General features: G+C 44.9%; 2 long non-coding RNA genes across 8 annotated transcripts; one reads left to right on the top strand and one right to left on the bottom strand.

Annotated features, from left to right (window-relative positions):
* Positions 1–17,621: 17,621 nt before the first annotated feature.
* On the bottom strand, positions 17,622–22,523 carry LOC124659795. The gene is made up of 3 exons (XR_006989712.1): positions 22,138–22,523; positions 19,493–19,730; positions 17,622–18,486 (listed from the first exon to the last, which is right to left on the bottom strand). It is a non-coding gene; the product is annotated as an uncharacterized LOC124659795 (long non-coding RNA).
* On the top strand, positions 17,879–21,694 carry LOC124659794. 7 transcript variants are annotated; one of them, XR_006989708.1, is made up of 4 exons: positions 17,879–18,349; positions 18,426–20,443; positions 20,802–21,158; positions 21,340–21,694. It is a non-coding gene; the product is annotated as an uncharacterized LOC124659794 (long non-coding RNA). The 7 variants fall into 7 exon arrangements; XR_006989711.1 differs by having other exon boundaries at positions 17,880–18,973; positions 19,060–20,443; XR_006989707.1 differs by having other exon boundaries at positions 17,884–19,817; positions 19,902–20,443.
* Positions 22,524–22,834: the final 311 nt, after the last annotated feature.

Raw genomic sequence — 22,834 nt, 5'->3', positions numbered from 1 at the left:
GAGCACAGATATTTCGAAGCCACCGGAGCATCATGGAGAACTTGTGAAGACTGTGACGCCCCGGAATCGGTACCATGAGGATCCCGGCGAACCCGCCGAAATCCGCACGATATCGATTCAGAGACGCCCTTCGACACGACGTGCGCACAAATCGCACACATGATGCCAGAGGAATTAACACGAGCGGCAACATTACAACATGAGTACAATAGAGCCCACAAGAAGCAGATATATTACAACAACGACTCCAACGAGTCAATATACAAATATACAATACAAAGATCCAAATCATACAGGAGATCAAATAAGTCTGAGTACGGACAAAATACAAATTGGACTAAGAGTCCTGAAGATAAACGATGGCGTCCATAACCCTGCCCATGCCAAGCTGGAAGGGTAACCTTGCTAACTTCGTTCTTCATCGCACCGATGTTCATACCTGCCTGGTTATGTCCCAAAGCAGCAATAAGTACGGGTTCGTACTTAACAAGACTTCAAGACGTATAAGCGTTCGTCAACCAGTCGTCCTTTGTACTTGAGGCACGCATGGGACTTAGAGGACGCAAGGGAAACATCATAGGCAATATGGTGGGGTTAAGCGGCAGCGCGCAAGTACTAGAAACCTATAGAGACACTCTACAATATTCGTCTATGAGAGAAGGTGAGAGAGCGCACAACTAACAGTTCTATACTCTGCAAACATAACCCATCTGATGCTTTCCCCCTTCACTAGGAAGAAGTATAACAAGGGCACTCACACGGTTGACAAATTTTATTAGGTAACAGTTGTAGTGATACTGAATTACTATGCAAGTTATTAACAAATTATTAGCAGCAACATAAAGGTGTAAGTTGTTCTATGATCAAGCTATACAATTCCAAGTTGTCCATAACCGCGGACACGGCTTACCGATAAGCTGTACGCCCTGCAGGGGTTGCCCAAATGTAACCATACGCATGCTTGACCCCACTTACTACAGGTGAAGTCTCACAACAAGACCGTTCCCAATGCAAGAGAAAGTTTAATGGGAGTCACCCAACTAATCTACCCGTGACGAAGTTCGGCCGTACTCCGATACAGACTCAGAGGTTTGCGCCGGCAGCTAAGCGTGCAAACCACACGCTTCGCTAAACGTCCCGCAAGGTACGGTACAGAATATAAACACCCGAAGGCAACAGAATGTAAACACCCGAAGGCAACATTAAGTAAAGCATGGCATACATGGTATAGGCAAATAAAACCAAGGTTGTGGGTCCCAATAAACTGACTCGAGGAAAGGTAATGGGTGAGGGGGGTCCCGATAAACATCCCCACGTACGGGTAGAGCGCTCAATCTTGGAACAGATAACAAGAACTCGGGTCCTAGGGGACATTAGCGAGACAAAGATCTGATGCTTTCGCAAAGGGGCTCACAGATGCCACCAATTTTAGTTGTTAACAATTAAGTAAAGCATGTGTATCTCCAACAACTGATGTAGCATGTGATAACCTCCCAACAAACCCAACAGATAACCTGATAAGATAACAATGGCGCAACGAGATATAATGGCACTAGCATGCACTACGACTCGCAAGGCAGACCCGATAACCAAACAACAGCTGTAGGAGGATGGTGGAGGCAATATGGGATGCTTGAGGTGGCAGGTGGATAGGACACGTGACAATAACGCAACTCAAGGATAGCATAAGAGAGAAGGCAAAATAAAATAGGTGAGCGACTCCTGCAGAGACATGAGTTTAGGAAATGCTTGCATGTTAAGATTGTCGAAGAATAGTCGGAGATCCTGTCATAGCTCGCATCAACTCAACGGCCTATCCGAGAAGAACCAAAGCACTGAAACAAAAAATGGATGCACCACTTACTACTACGAAAGAAGAATCGGCATGATCATGATATGATATGCATGGCATGGCAACGATGGTGCGATGCAACTTATCCAATTTAAGCGGGATCGGAATCCTAGACAAACAAATTAAGTTGGATTTGCATTTTCTATCGACAAAGTTAAAGGTTGCTTAACATGGCATAGCATGGCAGGGGTGCGCTACTTCAGTATTAAGCGGAGCGGGGAAAAACCTAATTGGAATTCTGAAATACTCCGCATGTTATGTGAGGTGAACATACACGACTACCATGACGCATCATAATGCGAGATGCAAAGATATGAATGGATGGAATATTCATGTTCTTCATATTTTCTGATCGATTTTCATATAGAAAACATTTTATTCCAAGTTATAGATTTAAAGATATGATTTTCACAAGTTAAAAGCATTTGGAGCAATTTTCAGAAAAACAGGGGAAAGGGAAAATGGTTTTATACCGAAGAGAGGCTAGCCACATAGGTTGATGCGTGGGTCCACGCGTTGCTGGGCTGGCGCTGATGAGGCAGAGGGACTCCAAGTTATGGTCCGCAGGATATAGGGGGTTACCGACAAAAACGTCAAGGAAAAGGACCACGGGTCAGAAAACTGAACAGACAGGGGGCTTCTTGCAAAACCGTCCAAACTCGATGTAGTTCTGAGGGAAAGCTCACCGAGAGGGGGCTTATCCTGAGCCACTGAAGGGTGGGCCCGAGGAAGCGGATGTGGCGCCACGTTGGCAAACCACGCTTGCACGCACATGAGGTATTCGACGGAAGGTCGCCGCGCGCAGTGCAGGCGGTGACCACCGCGGGCGGCATGGCACACGCGCGAGCATTGCAGGGCGTCCCTGGATGTGCGCGAAAGCGTGTCGAGTTCGTCTCGTCGGCGCAGACCTGAAGGAGGCGGCGCCGCTTCCAGCAGGTCACCGGAACGGCATCGGCAATGGTGTCCTGCGGCGGAGGAGCTCGGTCACCACGGTGAAGAAGATACCAGGAAACAAAGAAGGCGACGGTGATGTCTAGGAGATGCGCAACATTACTAGGAAACTCAACTTGTCGATGACGGAAGCAGAAGAGGACGGTGGTCGACGAAATCGGTGAAAAACTTGGCCGGAGACGGAGAAGGGAACGGCGAGCTCTCGCCCAATCTCAAGCCTCCCGGTTCGATTCCTTGGAGGTAGATGACGAGGGTGACGAGGCGCGTCGAAGGGAGGTCTTGGACGGTCTCGAGGTGGTTGGAAGCGAGCGGGTGACGGCGGCATGTGAGGTGGTGCTCCGGTGGTGTACAAAGAGAAGAAAAGAAAAGGGAGGAGGAGAGGGTGGCGACGGCTCGAGGGAGGAGAGGGCGCTAGGGTTTGGCGAGGCGCTCAGGCGGCTTTAAGGGAGAAGAGGAGAAGGTGAAAAGTGTGGTGGTGGCAACGGTGGAGGACCACGCAATCTCCGTGTGTGTGCTCTGGAGGAGGACAGCGTTAGGAGGGAAGATTGTACCGCTTCGCTGCGGGCTGGGCCGAGAAAAAGGGAGAGAAGGAGAGGTGGGCCGCGGCTGGGCTATCGGGTGGAAAGGGAGCAGGCCAAGAAAGAAAATGGTCCAGGAAGGAGAGACCAGGGAGGGTTAGGGTATTTTTCTCCTTTTCCTGTTTTTTTGTTTTTTGTTTAAAACCTGTTTTGAATTCAAAACCATTTTTAGTTTGAGTTGAACCAGGGGTGAGAGTGAGATTCAACACTAGATTTCAAAATATATACTTTATTTGTAACCCAAAACAAAACACATTTTTATTCCAAAATTATTTGTCGAACAAGTGTAATTATAAAGGGATTTCTATTTTCCTGCCCCTGGCTCCTTAGTTGTGCTCAGTTTTCCCCAGCCCCTTAGTTTTTCCTCAGTTTTCCCCAAGACCTTGTCTGAAACCCGCAGAAGGAGCTCGGATGGAGGATTCCCATTTAGTTGACGTTGGTTGGTGCTGGCAAGTGGGGCCGCTGTTGGTGCCCTGCAGTGGACACGTCTTCACTTATCCAGATCATCGTGGGACCCACAACCTGTCCTCGTTAGTGCGCCGGACCCACAGCTTACCCAGGTGACCGTTGCAAAATGGGAGCCCGAGCTAGCCCCGCACCCGTGCCCGTGCCATTGCTTCCCCTTTCTTTCCCCGCGCCCCATTGTTCTTCTTCTCCGCCAGCGGCAGCCCTTCTCCGGCAGGCGGGTGATGTCTAGTTTCTCTTCGACCTCCCGTTCTTCATGGCCGCAGTATGGACCCCTGCCTTTGACAAGATGCCTTGACTGCCCACGCCAGGAGCCTCTGAAGCGGTCGATCTGTAAGACGGACGAGAACGGCAACCGTGGACGTGAGTTCCTTGCATGCGAGAGCTTGCCATATAGAGAGGGGATAAGGTCAGATCTCGCTCCAATTTCTATGTTTTCTCTCGATTTTCTTGTTATTCCCTCGAATTTGGGATTTAGGGTTCACGTTGTTGTTTTCGGATCCTCGAAGAAATGCGGGCATTTCGAGTGGATCGATGTGTACGTTCGGAGGCTTCAATTCCGGGAATCAATTGGCGCTATTGGGGAGCGCAATTTGGGAGGGGGCTTGCTGTAGAGAATGCGGTGGAGAGAGGAGCCGTTCGATTATGCCTAATGCTCCCAATGCGGGACTGGTGGAAGTGAAGGGAGAGCGAAGAAAATGAACAAGCGAGTTAAGGCGAGTTGATCGAGTTGAAGAAGCAAGCTAATCCGATGGCTGGTTGTTTTTTCAGTTGTATAATTGCGATCGGATTCTTATCATTGCTCACCGAGACGTCGGAAGTTGTTACAAGGGATACCTTGTTACAAATCCATTATTCGATTACATGTACTTGTAGTTGTTTTCATAGTTAGTGTGTGCATTCACCGAAATTACCAACTATTTTGGAATGCTAAAGAAAGTTGATAATTGTTAGAGGGGTGACAAATAATCCCAATAATTTATTCACCGAAATCCCCCAAATATGCCAAAACTATATCCCCTAAAAGAAAAGAAAAGCGAAAGATAGTTGATAGTTATTAGAGGGGTGACAATAATGCATTCACCGAAATCCGCAAATATGTATGCCTCATGTTTATACCAAAATTATACCACTTTTGGGCCGTTTCAAATTACCAAAACTATATGCCAAAACTATATCCCCTAAAAGAAAAGGAAAGCGAAAGATAGTTGATAATTGTTAGAGGGGTGACAATAATGCATTCACCGAAATCCGCAAATATGTATGCCTCATGTTTATACCAAAATTATACCACTTTTGGGCCGTTTCAAATTACCAAAACTATATGCCAAAACTATATCCCCTAAAAGAAAAGGAAAGCGAAAGATAGTTGATAATTGTTAGAGGGGCGACAATAATGCATTCACCGAAATCCGCAAATATGTATGCCTCATGTTTATACCAAAATTATACCACTTTTGGGCCGTTTCAAATTACCAAAACTATATGCCAAAACTATATACCCTAAAAGAAAAGGAAAGCGAAAGATAGTTGATAATTGTTAGAGGGGTGACAATAATGCATTCACCGAAATCCGCAAATATGTATGCCTCATGTTTGTACCAAAATTATACCACTTTTGGGCCATTACAAATTACCGAAACTATATCCCAAACTATATCCCCTAAAAGAAAAGGAAAGCGAAAGATAGTTGATAATTGTTAGAGGGGTGACAATAATGCATCCACCGACAAAGAGAGAGAGGGGTGGCCACGAAGAGAGAGAGAGAGAGGTGTGGCCACGAAGAGACGGGGAGGGGTATACTGCCCGTTAGATCAGTTGATCAACGGTTCGTGGAGTCGATGCGTGTGACAACGGCTCAACCAATCAGGATAAGTTTGGGCTTCTAAGAGAATTTGTGACAGAACTTGAGGGCAAAATTGAGTAGTACTAACAATCCAAGGGCACATAAATAGTAAATAGACTAAGGGATTCAAACAAAAAGAATTACAAAATGAAAAATGCGTGTTCTGTACAATATAATTCATATTGGGCTACATCAAATTATGTGCAATTCAAATATACATGAGTGTGACAATTATGGCATCATTTAGACAAACTATGTTTTTGGGGAAGATGTTTTGCAAAGGGGTTTGAGTGGAAAACCATGCATCTTCATAGCTACACTAGTGATTCTGAGAAGTGGAAATTTGGGGTAAAACTTGATTTTTATATGTTTGTTAAGGTTTTCTAGGTGGCAGTTTGCGTAGGAAGACTCCATGAGTAGGTGCCACTATGTTTTCATTTTTTTGGATTTTTTAGCGCATGAAATGACTCAATTGGATATGTTAATCTCATTTGTTGACTCTCTGTTGACCAGCTACTTGAGGGTAAAACTGAGTATATTGCACTTGCCAGTTGATGTCTACGCACACTCCTTTTCCTGTAGACAGTGTTGGGCCTCCAAGAGCAGAGGTTTGTAGAACAGCAGCAAGTTTTCCCTTAAGTGGATCACCCAAGGTTTATCGAACTCAGGGAGGAAGAGGTCAAAGATATCCCTCTCAAGCAACCACTGCAATCACGATACAAGAAGTCTCTTGTGTCCCCAACACACCTAATACACTTGTCAGATGTATAGGTGCACTAGTTCGGCGAAGAGATAGTGAAATACAAGTAGTATGGATGTATATGAGTGGTAATAGAAATCTGAATAAAATATGGCAGCGAGTAAACATGCAATAGAACAGTAAATAAACGGAGTTTCGATGCTTAGAAACAAGGCCTAGGGATCATACTTTCACTAGTGGACACTCTCAACATTGATCACATAATAAAACCACTCTACACTCTCTTGTTGGATGATGAACACCACTAATTGCGTAGGGCTACAAGAGCACCTCAATGCCGGAGTTAACAAGCTCCACAACATTCGATGTTCATATTTAAATAATCTTAGAGTGCATGATAGATCATTGCAATTACACCAAGTACTAACATAGCATGCACACTCGTCACCATCACACTATGAAGGAGGAATAGATCACATCAATACTATCATAGCAATAATTAACTTCATAATCTACAAGAGATTACAATCATAACCTACGCCAAGTACTACATGATGCACACACTGTCACCGTTACACCATGGAGGAGGAATAGAGTACTTTAATAACATCACTAGAGTAACACATAGATGAATAGTGATACAAAACTCATATGAATCTCAATCATGTAAGGCAGCTCATGAGATCATTGTATTGAAGTACATAGGAGAGAGATTAACCACATAGCTACCGGTACAGCCCTTAGCCTCGATGGAGAACTACTCCCTCCTCATGGGAGACGAGCAGCGTTGATGAAGATGGCGGTGGTGTCGATGGAGATGCCTCCGGGGGCACTTCCCCGTCCCGGCGGCGTGCCGGAACAGAGACTCCTGTCCCCCAGATCTTGGCTTCGCGATGGCGGCGGCTCTGGAAGGTTTCTCGTACCGTGGCTTTTCCGTCGAGGTTTTAGGTCAGGGACCTTTAAATAGGCGAAGAGGCGGAGTCGGAGGGCTGACGAGGCGACGACACAGTAGGGGGCGCGGCCCACCCCCTAGCCGCGCCAGCCTATCATCTGGGGCCCACAGGGCCCTCCTCTGGTGGCTCTCGGGTGTTCTGGAAGCTTCGTGGAAAAATAGGATGCTGGGCGTTGATTTCATCCGATTCCGAGAATATTTCCTTACTAGGATTTTTGAAACCAAAAACAGCAGAAAACAGCAACTGGCCCTTCGGCATCTCGTCAATAGGTTAGTTCCGGAAAACGCATAAATATGACATATAATGTATATAAAACATGTGAGTATCATCATAAAAGTAGCATGGAACATAAGAAATTATAGATACGTTTGAGACGTATCAAGCATCCCCAAGCTTAGTTCCTACTCGCCCTCGAGTAGGTAAACGATAACAAGGATAATTTCTGAAGTGACATGCTATCATAATCTTGATCAATACTATTGTAAAGCATATGAGATGAATGCAGCGATTCGAAGCAATGGTAAAGACAATGAGTAAACAACTGAACCATATAACAAAGACTTTTCATGAATAGTACTTTCAAGACAAGCATCAATAAGACTTGCATAAGAGTTACTCATAAAGCAATAAATTCAAAGTAAAGGCATTGAAGCAACACAAAGGAAGATATAAGTTTCAGCGGTTGCTTTCAACTTCAACATGTATATCTCATGGATAATTGTCAACACAAAGTAATATAACAAGTGCAATAAGTAAACATGTAAGAATCAATGCACACAGTTGACACAAGTGTTTGCTTCTAAGATAGAAAGAAGTAGGTAAACTGACTCAACAATAAAGTAGAAGATAGGCCCTTCGCGAGAGGAAGCATTGATTACTATATTTGTGCTAGAGCTTTTTATTTTGAAAACAAGAAACAATTTTGTCAACGGTAGTAATAAAGCATATGTGTTATGTATAAAACATCTTATAAGTTGCAAGCCTCATGCATAGTATACTAATAGTACTCGCACCTTGTCCTAATTAGCTTGGAATAACACTGATTATCATTGCATAGCATATGTTTCAACCAAGTGGCACAAAGGGGTACCTCTATGCCGCCTGTACAAAGGTCTAAGGAGAAAGCTCGCATTGGATTTCTCGCTTTTGATTATTCTCAACTTAGACATCCATACCGGGACAACATACACAACAGATAATGGACTCCTTTTTAATGCATAACCATTCAACAACAGTTAATTTTCTCATAAGAGATTGAGGATTAATTGTCCACACTGAAACTTCCACCATGAATCATGGCTTTAGTCAGCGGCCCAATTTTCTTCACTAACAGTATGCATACTCAAACCATTTGATTGTGAAAACCTCCCTTACTTCAGACAAGACGAACATGCATAGCAACTCACATGATATTCAACAAAGGTAAAGTTGATGGCGTCCCAGAAACATGGTTACCGCTCAACAAGCAACTTATTAAGAAATAAGACACATAAGTACATATTCTTCACCACGATAGTTTTTAAGGCTATTTGTCCCATGAGCTATATATTGCAAAGGCAAAGAATAGAAATTTAAAGGTAGCACTCAAGTAATGTACTTTGGAATGGCGGAGAAATACCATGTAGTAGGTAGGTATGGTGGACACAAATGGCATGGTTATTGGCTCAAGGATTTGGATGCACGAGAAGAATTCCTCTCAATACAAGGCTAGGCTAGCAAGGTTGTTTGAAGAAAACTCAAGTATAAAAGGTGCAGCAAAGTTCACATATGAACATATTGTAACTATTATAAGACTTTACATTGTCTTCTTGTTGTTCAAACACCTCAACCAGAAAATATCTAGACTCTAGAGATCAATCATGCAAACCAAATTTTAACAAGCTCTATGTAGTTATTCATTAATGAGTACAAGGTACATGATGCAAGAGCTTAAACATGATCTATATGAGCACTACAATTGCCAAGTATCAAATTATTCAAGACACTATACCATTTACCACATGCAGCATTTTCTGTTTCCAACCAAATAACAATTAACGAAGCGGTTTCAACCTTCGCCATGAACATTAAAGATAAAGCGAAGAACACATGTGTTCATATGAACCAGCGGAGCGTGTCTCTCTCCCACACAAGCATGTATTTATTCAGAGAATTAGAATAACAAAACGAAAATAGAAGCACACAGACGCTCCAAGTAAAGCACATAAGATGTGACCGAATAAAAATATAGTTTCAAGAGAAGAAACCTGATAATTTGTCGATGAAGAAGGGGATGCCTTGGGCATCCCCAAGCTTAGATGCTTGAGTCTTCTTCAAATATGCAGGGATGAACCACGGGGTCATCCCCAAGTTTAGACTTTTCACTCTTCTTGATCATAGTATATCATCCTCCTCTCTTGACCCTTGAAAACTTCCTTCACACCAAACTCAAAACAAACTCATTAGAGGGTTAGTGCATAATCAAAAATTCACATGTTCAGAGGTGACACAATCATTATTAACACTTCTGGACATTGCTCAAAGCTACTGGAAGGTAATGGAACAAAGAAATCCATCCAACACAGCAAAAGAGGCAATGCGAAATAAAAGGCAGAATCTGTCAAAACGAACGATCCGTAAAGACGAATTTTAAAGAGGCACCAGACTTGCTCAGATGAAAATGCTCAAATTGAATGAAAGTTGCGTACATATCTGAGGATCATGCACGTAAATTGGCAGATTTTTCTGAGTTACCTACAGAGAATCATACCCAAATTTGTGACAGCAAGAAAGCTGTTTCTGCGCAGTAATCCAAATCTAGTATGAACCTTACTATCAAAGACTTTACTTGGCACAACAAATGCAATAAAATAAGATAAGGAGAGGTTACTACAGTATTAACAACTTCCAAGACTCAAATATAAAACAAAAGTACTGTAGTAAAATAAACACATGGGTTATCTCCCAAGAAGTGCTTTATTTATAGCCATTAAGATGGGCTCAGCAATTTTAATGATGCACTCGCAAGAAATAAGAGTTGAAGCAAAAGAGAGCATCAAAAAGCAAATTCAAAACAAATTTAAGCCTAACATGCTTCCTATGCATAGGAATCTTGTAAATAAACAAGTTCATGAAGAGCAAAGTTACAAGCATAGGAAGGTAAAACAAGTGTAACTTCAAAAATTTCAGCATATAGAGAGGTGTTTTAGTAACATGAAAATTTCTACAACCATATTTTCCTCTCTCATAATAACTTTCAGTAGCATCATGAGCAAACTCAAAAATATAACTATCAAATGAAACATTCTTATCACGAGTCTCATGCATAAAATTATTACTCTCCACATAAGCATAGTCAATTTTATTAGTTGTAGTGGGAGCAAATTAAACAAAGTAGCTATCATTATTATTCTCATCATCAAATATAGGAGGCATAATATCATCATAATAAAATTTACTCTCCATAGTAGGCGGCTCCAAAAGACCACTATCATTATAATCATCATAAATAGGAGGCAAAGTATCATCAAAGAAAATTTTCTCCTCAATGCTTGGGGGACTAAAAATATCATGCTCATCAAAACCAGCTTCCCCAAGCTTAGAATTTTCCATATCATTAGCAACAATGGTGTTCAAAGCGTTCATACTAATATCATTGCTACTAGCATGCAAATAAGATTCCATAGGTTTTTTAATTTTCGCATTAAACCATTCATGTCTTGACTCAGGAAATAGTATAAAAAGCTCACAGATGTTTTCCATTATGCCTAACTAGTGAAAAATAAAAACAAGAAATAAAAAGATGCAATTGCAGGATCTAAAGGAAATAGCTTCGAGCACTCACACAATGGCGCCAGAAAAGTACTCAGTTACCTTGGACCGGAGTATGAATGCCTTTTACCTTTCCTCCCCGGCAACGGCGCCAGAAAAGTGCTTGATGTCTACGCACACTCCTTTTCCTGTAGACAGTGTTGGGCCTCCAATAGCAGAGGTTTGTAGAACAGCAGCAAGTTTTCCCTTAAGTGGATCACCCAAGGTTTATCGAACTCAGGGAGGAAGAGGTCAAAGATATCCCTCTCAAGCAACCTCCGCAATCACGATACAAGAAGTCTCTTGTGTCCCCAACACACCTAATACACTTGTCAGATGTATAGGTGTACTAGTTCGGCGAAGAGATAGTGAAATACAAGTAGTATGGGTGTATATGAGTGGTAATAGCAATCTGAATAAAATATGGCAGCGAGTAAACATGCAACAGAACAGTAAATAAACGGAGTTTCGATGCTTAGAAACAAGGCCTGGGGATCATACTTTCACTAGTGGACACTCTCAACATTGATCACATAATAAAACCACTCTACACTCTCTTGTTGGATGATGAACACCACTAATTGCGTAGGGCTACAAGAGCACCTCAATGCCGGAGTTAACAAGCTCCACAACATTCGATGTTCATATTTAAATAATCTTAGAGTGCATGATAGATCATTGCAATTACACCAAGTACTAACATAGCATGCACACTGTCACCATCACACTATGAAGGAGGAATAGATCACATCAATACTATCATAGCAATAATTAACTTCATAATCTACAAGAGATTACAATCATAACCTACGCCAAGTACTACATGATGCACACACTTGTCACCGTTACACCATGGAGGAGGAATAGAGTACTTTAATAACATCACTAGAGTAACACATAGATGAATAGTGATACAAAACTCATATGAATCTCAATCATGTAAGGCAGCTCATGAGATCATTGTATTGAAGTACATAGGAGAGAGATTAACCACATAGCTACCGGTACAGCCCTTAGCCTCGATGGAGAACTACTCCCTCCTCATGGGAGACGAGCGAGCGTTGATGAAGATGGCGGTGGTGTCGATGGAGATGCCTTCCGGGGCACTTCCCCGTCCCGGCGGCGTGCCGGAACGGAGACTCCTGTCCCCCGGATCTTGGCTTCGCGATGGCGGCGGCTCCGAAAGGTTTCTCGTACGCGTGGCTTTTCGTCGAGGTTTTAGGTCGGGGACCTTTAAATAGGCGAAGAGGCGGAGTCGGAGGGTTGACGAGGCGATGACACGAGTAGGGGCGCGGCCCACCCCCGGCCGCGCCGGCCTATCATCCGGGGCCCACGGGGCCTCCTCCGGTGGCTCTCGGGTGTTCCGGAAGCTTCGTGGAAAAATAGGATGCTCGGGCGTTGATTTCGTCCGATTCCGAGAATATTTCCTTACTAGGATTTCTAAAACCAAAAGCTGCAGAACAACGAAGTCGACCCTTCGGCATCTCGTCAATAGGTTAGTTCCGGAAAACGCATAAATATGACATATATGTATATAAAACATGTGAGTATCATCATAAAAGTAGCATGGAACATAAGAAATTATAGATACGTTTGAGACGTATCACCAGTCTAAGTACTCGAGGGGAAAACTGAGTATAGATAAAATTTCTGTATAAGGCCCGAGGTTATAACTGAGTACACCAAACGTCCTAGGGTTAGACTCGTGTCGCGGTGCACGCTGCAGCCGTGCATAGCGGACGCGTGTTACGGTACACGCCACCTTCGTCTTTATAGAGCCCCTCTTTCTCTCCCTCGATGCACGTTCTCACTGCAACCGCCTCTCCTGTCCCATCATCTTCTCCACAACCGAAGAAAAAAACCCGAAGAAAACCGCCGGCGATGGACAAGAATGAGATGCCCATTGCCGGTGCATCGGCCGCCGGCGCATCGGCTGCCGGCGCATCGGCCGCTGCCCCCGTCCATGCCCCTGTTGCTGCTTCCAACATAGCAGCCGGCGCATCAGCCGCCGGCGCATCGGCCGCTGCCCCCGTCCAGGCCCCTTTCGCTGCTTCCAACGTAGCAGCCGGCGCATCAGCCGCCGGCGCATCGGCCGCCGCCACCGTCCGAGGCCCCGTCACTTGGGACCCGTACGAACCGGTGCCGTACGTCGCGCCGGAGAACCCCTACGACACCAGCATCGTCGACGACGAGCCGGAGGTAACCCTTTGCTCCCTTGTTCTTATCCCATTTCAATCCTTTTGTGTTAGATCTAGCGTTATTAGGGTTCGTCTGTTCCTAGTTCAATCCATTTGTGTTCGATCTTGCATTATTAGGGTGCGTGTGTTCCTAGTTCAATCCTTTTGTGTTAGATCTTGCGTTATTAGTGCTTGTGATTTGCTTTTGTTTAAGATTTGTGCCGATGATGATGAATATTTGGGCACAAATTGATTCGGGGTTTGGTCGAGTAAACAATTGGTGTGTACAAATTTGTTGTGCATGATCTTTGGTTTACTGACTCAAATCCTGGATATAAGTGTGTCCAATGTAACTACGGCTACCTCTTTTTTTCGAGCCCATATTATCATGCATGATCTTTGTTCACTCTTTGTTCCATCATCGTTGCAATTGACTCCATGTTTTTTGCACGATATTTGGTGCTACGTGACGAGTGCGGAGCGGCGACGTCGACGGCGACGACGAGTCCTTCCACACCAAGACTCGTCACGTCCTCGGGAGGCTGCGGTCCGGCCATTACGATGGCCCCTTTGCTCGAGGCATTTACAAGTGCCCCTTCCGCAATAGGAAGCTCCGCGCCACCGACTTCAACTCGCACGGTGAACCATGCTGAATCCATTGGCGGATGCGGTGCTAGAGTTGGAACGACGGTGAACGTGCATGCGTTCATGGCCAAACACAAAGCACTTGGGATTCACTCGCGCAACCTCCGGGCGAGTCACGGGCGCAACTCCGGAGGCGTTGAACATGCCTCTTGCACTCTCGTATGTGACTGCTCTATACGTCAGAGCAGTTTAAATTCATGTAAAATGTAGCTTATGTTGTAGGGTTCTATCGGTACTACTTGTTGGATCCGTCGTGAATATATCTATGCTATGTTGGTCTGCTTGTATGCAACTTATCCTATATTTTTACGGATTTGTGCCCTAGATTTTCTACCTGATTGGGTAAAAACGAAGGCACAAAGAAATGAATGGCGTTAAAAAACAGAAGGAGAAGCTGCTCTAGATTTGCTACCAATTTGGGCTATCAAATATGAATGAGATCGAGTGAGAGAGAGGAAAAAGGTACATTGAAAACTGCTAATCTGGGCGAAAGAGACAGAAACCACTCGTGCCCACGTCCCGGACCCACACGGCTCCACACGCTACGGCCCCACACGCTACGGCCACACAAACATGATCTCGTCCTGTCCCACGCGGTTCCTTCCTACCAGCCCCACACGACGCGACCCCACAAACGACACGACCCCACTCGTCAGCACGGAACGGTCAACTTAACGGATTCCTGCCGTCTGAGCTACTTCTGCGGGTTTCAAACAAGGACTTGGGGAAAACTGAGGAAAAACTAAGGAGCTGGGGAAAACTGAGCACAACTAAGGAACCGAGGGCACGAAAATAGAAATCCCAATTATAAAATAGAGAATATGACAGGGTGAGACTAGGGTTTTATTTAAGAGGATAGGCAAAGGAGGTTTTATAAAAATAATTTTATTTTGTTAAAAACATGGATGATATGATGCATGACATCATGATGATGCATAAAAGAAAAGGAACAAACAAATCTAATAGGGTACTACCCGGGGCCGCTACAAAGACGTAGGAATATCCCATTTGAAGTCGTCACGTTCATAGGCCTCGACCTCTGGCGCTGGCTATTGTGGAGGGGCACTGACCTCTAGCGTCGCTGGCTGTTGTGGAGGGTCGCTGACCACCGGCGCCGCTGGCTGTTGTGGAGGGGCGCTGACCACCGGCGCCGCTGGTTGTTGTGGAGTGGCGCTGACCACCGGCGCCGCTGGCTATTGTGGAGTGGCGCTAACTTCTGTCGCAGCAACCTGCTTTCCTTTGATTGCCGTCGAACCCGAGGAGGTGTTGATCCTAAATAGGGTCTTCGGCCATAGCACTACCCAACCCTTTAGTTCGCTCAGCTTCATCTGGTCATCGGCACCATCTGGTTGATTTGGAGGATACAAATCCTCATAGCCCGGTAATGCCCGATCCACTTCAACCCGGTAACAGTCATCGGGAATATCTCATGTGAGTCTAGAGGCCGAATGATGGACCCCCTCGCGACATCTTTGAGTTCTTCATTCACTTTCATCAGAAAGGTGCATGGCGTTGAGAGCACCTGCGAGAACATGTGTACGTCGTTAGAGAGAGGGCAAGGATGACGAAACTAATATATTAACTTGATGTACACTAGCTTAGTTAATTACCGTGAGGGCGTTGAGCTTGGCTAATGTCGACGGGCCGACACCTGCGGCGGTGGGCGTGCAAGTGACGGAGGCGTTGCTAGCTGGCATGGCCAGTGAATCCCTAGCACCTGCGTCATTGCCGTTGGCCGGAGGAATCTCCATTATAACATCGTCATTGCTGGCGGCCGGCGGCGCCATCACGGAGTTGCTGGCAGTTAAGCTAACCACCGGGCGGCGCCCTTTTTGCCACCTTCATACCACGCGAGGACGGCGTCGGAATCTGCTTGGACGTCAGCGACGACTGCAGCTTTGAGTTCAAGTACGAGTGAAGCTTCGAGTTGTGGTACCAGTTCAGCTGTAATTCATCGTACCAAATCAGCTCTGACTTCGGCTAAGATGGACTTCCTCATATCCTCCACCTCCCGTTGCTTCCTCTCATCGCGCACATTTTTATCTGCCGCAGACGACAAGCCGTAGTGAGAATGCTTGTGGCCAATATCGGTGCCAGCCACACGGCCTCTATTCGGCCTTCTCGTAGGTGAATGCTCATTAACTAGGTTTATCACCCGTATGAGAGGCTTATCCCGGGCTACCCTGCCCGTCGACGCCCGGGACGAGGAGCCTTCATCACATTGGGCAAGTCTTTGTCTTTCTTCTTCCCGCGGAAGAAACGTGAACCATTTAGAAATGTTGCTACTATTATATAAACGATCCTTGATGAGTCATAGGATCTAATTAAACCGGTAAATTGCTTACCAGTTTTTTCTTGAGCTCCATGACCTTCTCGTTGGTCGTGAACCAAATTATGTCAGTTACCAGCTTGGGGTCCGTGACAAGTTCCCCGGATGGTCCTTTTTATGGTACCGGGACCTAATAAATCTTATTTACTGCGGGTTCTTGTACTTGTGCCAAGGGTTCTCAATGCCGGAATTTCTATAGGCCTCGGCCTCCTTCTCCCAATAGGGATCCTTTCCCTCATACCCACGGCTCCCAAGGGTGTGGTTGCCGATGTTAAGCTCCCACATATCCTTCCCCAACGTCTTGCGATTCTTGGTCGCTTGTAGCTCTTCATTGTCCACAAAATCATCGAAGTCCTCTTGCGTAAACTTCGGAAAGGAAGAGTGGACCTCTTCGAAACCTTTGCCCTCAGCAATCATCTTCCTCACCATGGGCTTATAGCTGCTCAGGTGTTTAGTGAACTTGAGGAGGGCTTGTGAGTTCACAATGTTTTTGGTTTCATGAGTGGAGGAGTAGTCGCCTAGGAACTTGTATCGTTCGTGCAACCTCGCAAGGAGTTGGACTCGCAAATGTTTTTTGTTCTTCCCTCGGAGGTCCGTTTTGTTGAGATTGACGACCTCTCGGAGGATTGCTGTCAGTTGGTTGCCGTACCCCTTCGCGACATGCTTAGGCTCCACTGGCAAACCACTTTTGGGGTCCACCTCTGTGATTGTGTCTGTGCAAGTGGTGACCGTGTTTGGGTGCCTTGCCTTCTGCGGCCGCTTGGCGCCACTTGTCCTGGTGCCACTACTCTCGGCGACGCCGCTTGGCCGGGTCGTCGCTACTTGTCTCGGCGCCACCCCCGGCGGCGCCGCTTGGCTCATTGCCACTTGTTTCGGTGCCACCCTGGCGGCGCCACTTGTCTCGTCGCCGCTTGGCTCGTCGCCACTACCCCCAGCAGCATCCTCCATCTCATGGTCGTCGCCACTACCCCCGGCGGCATCCTCCACCGACTTCAATAAATACTTATGGTAGTGCAACTATAAATCTTGTTGAGACAACATGGTGGCTAGCCCTAATCAAAGATGAAAGAGCTATTAGCAAACATAAATTTCACGGAAAAATTCGGCATGACTTTTGCTAAAAAATGGTCATGCGGAGTGCTAGAATTGCTGGAACGGAAGTGAATCAACATTCCGACAACTCAATAGCAACTCAATCCCTACAAATGTACAAAAATGCAAAAAAACTCCAGCATATCAACATGTTGGCAATATCACCACTTTTATTACAGAGAGTAGCGTAGCAGCAGTAGAACTTTTATAGAATCTGCCACCATAATATATACCCTATATAAAGGGTGGCTGATTTCGTGCGCTCCTAGCAATTCGGTTACTGTTCATGGCTTATTTATCCACTCTTTTATCCAGCCATTGCATGACACGTTGCTCTCTTTTTTTTTCTCCACCATTTGCTCTATTAGTTGTTACACGTTTCTTTTTCCTGGGCAACCGGCAACCGGCTGTTGGCCTCTCCCTTTTTTTTTTAAGATTGGTCAAAGAGCCAAGTAGTCAAAGCGGTGCCCACGACTCCACATAGATCGATGCGAGGGGCTGCTTTGCCCCATCTCTATCCTTCCTCCCTACCTCACCGCCCACCTCCTCCCACTAGGGCCGGCGCCCTCTTCCCCTTCTCAGACCACAAACTCTCTCCTAGGGCTCTCCTCTGATGTTGCCATGGTCGCTGGTGGAGCGGTAGCCGTGCCTCGCCGCGGTGGTTCCCGCCTTATCCCGACGTACCTCGGACCCTTTGAGGAGGTTGTGGTCGCCGTCCGGAGCTCTCCACGTGGTGCCGCTGTTGATCTTGCAGTTATGAAGGACGCCGTCAGAAGTTGTCCGCGTCGCCGGTGATCTTGCAGTCATGGAGGATGCCATCAGAAGTTGTCTGCGCCGCTGGTGATCTTGCAATCATGGATGGCGCAGTCAGAAGTTGTTCCGCACTTGCGTCAGCTCGCCCATGGCAACACTTTTATGTGCCACTACACAGCCTCCCGTACTGTCCCATAGATGCAGGCAGGGGCGGATCAGGTAAGGAGGTCCAGCCTCATCTTCTCCATCAGTAAGGCTCCGGTAGGCTACGTCTTCCTCATGTCTCCATCTCCAGCCTCATCTTCTCCATCGGCAAGGCTCCGGTAGGCTACGTCTTCCTCATGTCTCCATCTCCGCTTAAGAAGATAAGCAAAAAAGGGTAAGCAGCAACGGGGCGTGCACAGAAAGCAGTAAAGCTGGTAAAAAGGATTGATTTTGTTTCCTACCGGTAAACTCTTATTGTCATGCATATAGTTGACTTCTTCCTTCAAGTGATAGTAGCTTCTGTGCCAAGTCTTTTTTTTTTGTTAATTTTTTTACCTTTTCATCTTGCATTTAAGTCGACCAATTTATGTACCTTAAATTCATGAATTTGACTGAATATTTTTTGGTTTGCCGTTAGAGCGTGTTTAGGGTCAGTTCACATGTATTTCTCAGGTTTTTCCAAACTTTTATGGCCTTTCATGGCGATATTTTTGCTTGGATTTTGCATTAGAATAGTTGTAACTACATACAGGTCAGAAATTGGCAGGCTGTCGTCCACGAATGAAGGAGATCTTCATGGGCAAAGTTCAAAAAAAACTCGCACCCATGTGTTGTGTTTTCTACCTAGGTTCTTTTGCGGTGAGTTTTATAAAATTACGCACCACACTGTTTTCTATTTGTATGTGCAAATCTGTAGTGAGGGAGCTAACTTCAGAAGTATGCAGATGCCAGGAAGCCAATTTCAGGTGTCTGCAGCTATTGCATTATGTATGCTTACTATTACCAAATGGTACTTTGTTGTGGCATAGCCGGTAGTTCCTCTTATGTGCTTTGTATTGCTTTTTTAGATGTATTCAGTGTGCTGCACACCATCCCTTATTTCATATGTCCTTTTATCACTTCTAATAGTCATAACCATTTGATTCAATAAAGAGTCATGGTTTCTTTGTATTTAGTCTTTTGTTTTACTTTTTCACTTTTAGCTTATTCGTATGCAGGGAGAACAAAACTTTGCATGCTAAGGAATAGTAAAGTAATATTGAGAATGATGCAATTATTTTCTTCACCTCAACAAAAAAAGTTCAGAGCTGATCGATATAATTGGCTGATGTATGTAAAGGAAGTTAAGTTTTAGTATTTCAAGAAAGAGGAACATACCAGCTGTAGTACACCAGCTCGATTCACCTCCCATTGTTCTATGTCCTCCCCGACCACTTGCTGCCGACCAGTACGAACATACCAGCTGTAGTACACCAGCTCGATTCACCTCCCATTGTTCTATGTCCTCCCCGACCACTTGCTGCCGACCAGTACGATTCTGGCTCTCCATCTATTGCGGCTGCTTGCCAACGAGCAGCCCCTTTTTATCCAGGCCTCACCAATAGAACCAGTGCCCCTGAAAAGCTAGATCTTGATTACCAACAAAGTTCCATCGCCATGCATTCCAGCAAAATGGAGCTTCAGTTCATTCAGGCAAACACAGGTTTTGTCTATAAATATCATTGTTGCTTTCTAATTTTGATGTTTCCTTGGTTATTTCCTACTGAGTAGTTCCTCTTCTATGCAGTACCGACCAAATACACCATGCGGACTTAATTGGTTATAGTTGTAAACCCAAAGACCTATCAATGGAAAATCCTCGCACGCATTGGCCGCATTTGGGAAAACAGAGACCAAAAAACACTGCAGAATATATACGATCTAGGGATCATTGTTGTGGACTGTGATGTGATATTCTGCAGTTTTCAGCATTGAAATTATTTTGTCTCCGTATTTAGTAAAAACAATGCCCCACTACCTCAACTTATTTATCTATCCTTCTCTTCACAAAGTGAAGATAGGTTGTGCCTACTTCGCTGCTAGGGATGAGGTCACTAGAATTTTACATGTTCTCTCATGTGATGTGATGTCTATGCGTTTCAGGCTGTCAAACTTCAAGGCTTTCAACTTTCAATGTATAGCATGTATATCGTGCTGCTGTTCCATGTCCCAGGATGTTATGAAGTCCCCTTTCCATGGCTGATGTAACTCAACTGTGCATCTGCTAAGTGCGTGCTTACTTGCTTGACGGTTTGCCAGGAATGATACACAATGAGTAATGGAGATATGGTACGTATGTTGATTAATTCTTGCAATCAGGGTCACGTCAAATATTTACAACTGGCAAGTGGACTATAGCGACAAAGCTATGAACAGTTTTTCTTAGATTACTTTTAAAATTCATAAGCAGTGCTTCCAAAATTGAGTGTATGCATAACCTTACCATTTATCATATTTATTATTTAATTTGTTCGTCTACACCCTTAATTTCATATTCTATATCATTGCTTTTAGGTGATGCTTAGAACATAGATAGATAATTTTGGATGCATAAATAAAATATCTTGGATGCACGACTGGTCAATTTTGCTTCTGACAGTGGACATGTCAAGCATATTCATTATGATTTCATTATTGCCTTGTGCAGGTACAAACTCCACGCCAATGGAGCCAACGGAACCAACATTGACCTTAACCGCGAAAGATGAGGTGATAGTCGGTTAAACTCTGTTCTTTGGCTCCCCTGCCATTCCAAGGACATGCAGAGATGAGATGCTCTTTGTGATCAATAACAAGGACTGAGCATACTACTGATACTACATCCCACCTCACATGGCCGTTATTGTGGGCAAAAAATCCCAGGCAATTGCGGGCGCAAGAATTAGTCTGCCACCACCTCCTGCCCTGCTTGGAAACTTGAGAGGTCCAAAAATATCAGAGGATTGCGGCACCACATAAGTCACGCCCACCAAAGATGTCCTGGGACCAATTAACTCAGACCTAGGTGAGGTACACTCTCACACTGACACTTCTCATATTGCTTATAGCTGATCCAGCGTCAATAGACTGTCTCCCACACTCCGTATACATGGTGCGGCCGACTGGGTCAGGGAAAAGAAGGCATACATTTATACAAGTTATATATGATTGCACCAATGACTGAAATCCATATTTGATGTTTGCAGTACAGGTCACGAGAAGAAGAAATAGACCAATTGGTCAGGTAAAGATGCAAAGCCAAAGCTAAATTGCATAAACCATGGCTAAACACGTAATATCGTGGTAAACAGTTTCGTTTGCAGAAGCTGTCGAAATTAATTAAGGCCATGGTGATTGCAAGAACTAGCCATTCAGAGAACCTATATAGAAGAATTTGATTTCTTTGCAATGGCTCAACCGCGACACCAATGTAGAATATGAGGCACCCTTCTAGCAACTCTACAATAGTGAACAGACCATTGAGCTATTGTAACATTGAGTACCTCTAATGAAGTAATATTAAGTAGCTGAAGTACTATAATACTAAGTCGCTTTGTGTAATTGCAGATCCCATCTATTAGTTTTTCTACCACGCCTGTTAGACTAAGCCATCATTCTCTCCTCCTAAGATAAAAGTGATTGTGGAAAGCCATTCATCTTATCACTCTACTTTACTCACACCTGCACGATTTATTCATCAAGAGTATATTTTTCTTTTGGGCAAGTATCTATGGTATGTTGTGCTTTGTTTGCGTAGAACCATGTAGTGGAACTATTTTTGATACTGTTGTGCTTTGTGTTTGCTCTTGTGTATGAATATTCCATGCGCCACTACCTATCCGTAATGCCTATGCATTCTGTGCATGCCTCAGAGGCTAAAGACAGAGTTGAAAGCTCTGCTGTTTTTACACTCTAATTAGCACAAAATAAATTGAGGTTGCCTCGCCCACTCAAATAAAGCATACGAACGAAATTGCTTTCAGTAACCAGTGAGAGAAACATACCAATTATTTGGCTGCCTTCCATTCCATTGGCGATGTCGATGGAGCCGATTCCCACGGAGAGCCACACCTCTATCCGGAGCCTCCATTAAACTACGAGCTCCACCACCCAAGTCTCAAGAATCCCTCCACAGACGTCCCTGCAACGCATCCCCGCCTTTCATACGCCACCCGCTTTGCCATCGCGCTGCCGCGAAGCAGCGAGGCCATCCAGGTGGCCGCCCCGAAGGAACAAAGTACGGCCCCGCTAGATGATTAGATCGAGCCTTCCTTCTTCCTGAGTCGGCTGACATCGACGACGCCCAGAATCAATGGCGACAGAGCTCAGCTCCTCCAAGCTCCAGCCAGAGGAGTGAGAAAGGGGATCCGGGGAGAAGACACCCCAACTCCTGGAGTTAGTCCATGTACTGCAATTCCCTCGAAAAACAATCCACGTACTAAAAACCCAACAACACAGAACAGCTATTGCCTATGGGCCATTGTTCCATTAGCAGCCCATCTGCACGTTACTCCAGTTCACTTAAAAGAAATTACTACATTGAATCTATTTGCGTTAAAAAAAGCCGATCAAAAAAGGACAAGCGAAGCAAGTGATCGAAAAACTTTATTTTTTTTGTCCTATATGTAAGACTATAAGAAGAGAGAATTAACCCATACTTCCGGTTTTAGCTCACTGGCCATCCGCAGGCAATTTCGGGGT

This window comes from Lolium rigidum, chromosome 6, assembly GCF_022539505.1.
Source record: "Lolium rigidum isolate FL_2022 chromosome 6, APGP_CSIRO_Lrig_0.1, whole genome shotgun sequence".
NCBI lineage: Eukaryota > Viridiplantae > Streptophyta > Magnoliopsida > Poales > Poaceae > Lolium > Lolium rigidum.
This window is presented reverse-complemented; position numbering and strand designations above follow the sequence as displayed.